Raw genomic sequence first — 5,156 nt, forward strand, 5'->3', positions numbered from 1 at the left:
GCCAAGCGCGACTTCGCAGCTCCAGTATATACATATATATGTGTACACATTTTCGCGTGTGCTATACGTATACGGGGTGTTTATGTTGATTGCCATTCAACGTTTTGAAACAGCCCCGTCTTGGTAGGAAAAAAGAGGAAAGGAAAATATGTTTGTTTTTAATTGTGTGAAGATATCTTCATAACCAATTGTGTACAAGTTCCGAGCAAATTGCCAGCAATAAAGTACAAAAGTTGTCTAAAAAACCATAATCATCTATTTCCGCATTTGACTTAGGTTTTGTAGGCAAAGCTAGCTATTAAAATAGTATAGCAAATTTGCAGAAAGTGTTGCAACATGATCTATGTCAAATTGAGGGCAAAACCGGCACAAGGTTTGCGCAGTTTCACCATTTAAGTTTTATATGAACGTGCATATACATATTCGGGAACTCAAGCGACTATACGCTGCTATAGGCGGCAGCACGATCGCACGATTATGGCGGCTGTGGGGAGTATAAACATTTGTTATACTATAAGAAAATAGATTTTATTGTAGATATTATAGTGCAATTAAGAATGAAATTATGTATTCGTGACATAATTGATTGTTTATTTTTTTACGGGAATAAATAATTTTTACGATGCTTTTATTATTAATTTATTTATTTTCCTACTAAATTTCAATTCCATTTACAATTTTACAATTCTTAGAATTTTTTAATTTTTACAATTCATATCAAACAAACTTATATTGTATACATTATGAGTCAAAAGTTTGAAATCATTAAATATTACAAATACAAAAATTAAGAACAAAATTTAGTTACATGTTCATTTATAATTTCAAATCAATAAAAATATTAGATTTCAAACTTATGACTAGACTGCGGATACATTCATAGCACTTCTTAACTGGGAAAATATAATAAAATGAAGATTTTAATAAAGTTTAATAGTACAGCCAATTTAATAGTAAAGCCAATAGTACAGAATTCAAAATTCCACTTTCTTTTAATTTTTAAGTATTAGTATATGAAATTGTGTATTTGGATAAACTGTTGCAGTCTACTTATAACTACAGGTATTCTGCGTCTTCCTTCTTTCTTCTGATTATTCCTCTGAAAATCTCACAGCATTTGGGTTGAACCATGCGTGTGCATGGACTTCATGTCCACCGTTGTTGTCAATGAAACAAAATGCACATAATATAATTCATTAGTATAAAACGATTATACAATGTATTATCAGAAATATTAACACTTTTATAAAAACGTACAGTAATTGATCTATACCTAGTGATGGGCATCATCGACTGAAAACTATCGACTAAGTCGATAGTAACCAACTATTACTTTCAGTCGACTAATTTTTTAAACCATCGACTAATTCAGTTAACTAAAGCAGTCGCTTCAAGCGACTCGATTGAATTATCAAGCTATTAATTGGATCTTGATTATTTTCTTCGCGATGCAAACCAATTGTAATTTTTCCATATATTTTCTTATGCATTACCATGTAAACTAATCTTATAGACTTCTCCGAGGAAGTCAGATCGTTAATTTTAAAAAGTTCATTTAATTGTTTAGAGTGCACGAATACTTTCGTTCTGTTACATTAATAAGAAATTTTAATGTAGTAAGAAAGAAGACGAACCAACTATAACGTATTATCTCAGAATTCGGCTCTGTCACTTGAAGCAGGGGTGGGCTAGTATTACTAACGGAAATAAAAGATTCGTTCTTTAATTCTTCTATGAAGATTTATATATTTTATATTTTACTGTTTATTATAAATAATATTAATACGTTTATTATTAATATTGACATATTAATATTATGTAATATTAATTGATATTAGTAATATTATTGTAAGAAAAAATGATAGAAACGCAAATGAATAAGGCGTAACTATTTCTAATGTTAAATCGATAATTTTAAAAAAAGGTTTTGATGCTCGCCAGCTGAGAACGATTCTTCTGTCCGGAAAAGCCCCTTTCTTTTCGTCAACGTTTGCTTTTTAAGTGTTTGAAGTAATTTATGACGGTCGTGGCGTCTCACCATTCGACCTAATCTCAATATGTGGTCGCTCGTTGATATTTGCTGTAATTATCTAACATCTTTTGAAGAGTTTATTAATGTTGTATTACTATTAAGGCATAAATAATAATTCATACATTTTATTTATGTTCATAAAATATTAATTACAAGCTATAGGAAAAATAGTATTTTATAATTATATCTATCAATATTTCATATTAATATTGGTAATATTATTTGTATATTATTTCTTTCAGAAGTTTATTAACACCTTGTATTTATATTGCATTACTATTAAAGAATAAATAATAATTTGTACGTTTTGCTTATGTCAATAAATTAATTACATCCTATAAAAAACAGTATTTTATAATTACATTTATCCTGTCCTATATAGTATTGTATAGTACTGACAACATTAAAATAATTATAAATTATTAACAATAAAAAAATTTCACTAAATAATAACATATTAAACAATATTGAAATTAGATTTGAATACATAGAAACAAATAAAATTACATCAATAGCTACAACAGTAGACCCTAGATTTAAAACAGCAATTTTTCAAAACGAAAGAAACGCACAAAGAGCAATAGAAACGTAGACAGAAGTTTAGACTTTATTAACCACTGTGCAAATTCATGGAAATAGACCTACGAAACCAGAAGAAGAAGAACCAGTTAATCAGGATACAGGATTTTGGAATTTTTATGTTGATAAAGTTTTCCTTTTAACTAGGCAGTGCTTTACACCTTTAGAAAGCGCAACAAATATAACAAGGCAATACTTAGATCTGCCTTACAAAAATATTAAAAGTATTCCCAATGCATTTTGGAATGCACATGGCCATACAATGCCTAAACTGAAAAAAATAAATGAAAAATATGTATGTGCACCCGCAATATCTGTTCCATCAGAACGGATATTTTTTAAAGTTGCACAGATTACGCTAGAGGGAAGAAACAGATTATCACCAAAAAATTGAAATCAACTCATCTTCTTAAATTTCAATATTATAATCGTATAATGTTTTTTTAGATGAAATTCTTTTACCTTCCAATTCCTAATATAGCAATATTTATATCCATCCTTGGAGAAAGAAGAAATGACAACACTAACTACTGAATAAAATTTGGTATGTATAAAAAATTAAATAATGCTATAATTTTAAATACCTGCTATTGCGGCAACACTTATTTGATTTTAAAAAATTTTTCCAAGAACTGTGCAAATTATTGCTTATAACCTAATTGATTTTCACACAAAATTTAGAGCAGTTAATTTTGAAGTGTCAATATTAAATAGCTTACGAAAAATCGAATATTAATAATTGTTTAAAAAAACTTGTTTACCACTTATATTTTTGAAATTCTATCTATGAATTAATAAATTTCTAAAAGGTAAATACACCAATAATGTTGAAAATTTGATGACATAATCTATACATAACCACTACAGCAAAATTTCAGTCAACTAAAAACTATCGATTAAGTAATCGATAGTATGTTGCAACTAAATAGTAATTAGTCGATAGTTTAATCACAGACGAGGTACAATACGAGTAGACATTCATCTTATGGGAGTTGGTGGCCCATCTACCTGTAGTACCGACACCTTAAAAAGCCTGTGACTTAGACGAGATACATGAATAGACCTAACATGCAATGTAATTTTCTGTCCCATGCTTCGAGGGCACCGGAAAATAGTTGGCGCCGAATGTTAACGTATCTTAACGATTTATATCTCAAAAAATTGCTCCCAATTTGCTCCTTGCGAATCTGAAATTGCTCCCACAGCACCGTTAATGAGATATTCGCAAAAGAAAAAGCAAAAATTTGTTGTTAACAAAATTGGTAGTAAATATCCTTTAACACAAATATTATAGCACCAAAAAATTGCTCCTGATCTGTTTTTATAATAATCAATAATCCGATATCTCAATAACAATTTATTAACGAGGAGCAAACGAAATATTGTTTCTGCATAATAGAGGTTAGGCATTACGTCAAATGGTAGGCACTCGATTATTGTAGATTTCCAGGAATAGTACAATAAACGAGCCTCAATCTCCCACGCTCTCTGTTCGATGCGACAAACAGTTGCAAGATGCACAAATATAAAGGTTACGGTAGCCACCTGGTGGCGGGAATTGGAACAAATTCTAGACTTTTACAAAAAGCTTGGAACGGGGGGGGCGGCTAGCATGTGGCGCCATCTGGTGGCGATTTTGGAAACTAGATTTAAAAAATCTACGTTTAGTTCCATTTTTCGCCACCAGGTGCCTACCATAATTTTAGCATCGACTAGGTATAGGATAGACCTATCATCTTATGGGACTCGTATCTCATGTTCTGAAATACCGATAGTATAAAAAGTCAGGGATTTTCTGCTGCCCTCTACATTATGAGAACGGTGAATTTATGAACTACGTTAAATCTAAGAAGGGACCATGGTCGTGAACGGATTCTCTTCTGTCCCTTCGCTGAAAAGTAGAAGTATTAGAAAGGCGTCTGGGGTTCCAGTCCCGACGGACCTATTGATTTTTTTTCGCGTACAAAAAAGTTATTGCGTTTAATATTGTTTTTATGAATATGTATATGTATTATTATGTACATTTGAGTAAATTATTTTATTATTCCATTGGTATTACAACAGTTTAAGTGACAACGAACGCATATATATTTTCAAATATCGGACTAACAGTATATTTTTATTCTGTATTATTACATATAAGTGAATAATACGTATCAAAAACGTAATCGAAACACAAATTTTTATTACACCACAAACATCGCATAAAAGATATTTCGTTATATTGACATTTGTAATAATTATGGATGTTGCAAGGAAATCAATATTATTGACATTATGGAACATATAACGAAATATCACTGTAACACTTAAAAAAGTTTTAAAGTTCCATTTATATCATTGTGCTTTGAAAATGTTCATACTTCCAACAGTATTCGTATTCCAATCAAAGAATTTACAGAATAAGGAAAAGGAACCTAAAGTAATTTTCAGTAGTTTCATACATCTTTATCTCGAATAATTTTCTAAAACGTTCAAAGTACTAGAAATTTTTACACTTTGAATTTCATATCGATTTCTAAAATAATCCTAGTTCGATGTAATA

This window comes from Dufourea novaeangliae, unplaced genomic scaffold, assembly GCF_001272555.1.
Source record: "Dufourea novaeangliae isolate 0120121106 unplaced genomic scaffold, ASM127255v1 scaffold5, whole genome shotgun sequence".
In the NCBI taxonomy this organism is placed as follows: domain Eukaryota; kingdom Metazoa; phylum Arthropoda; class Insecta; order Hymenoptera; family Halictidae; genus Dufourea; species Dufourea novaeangliae.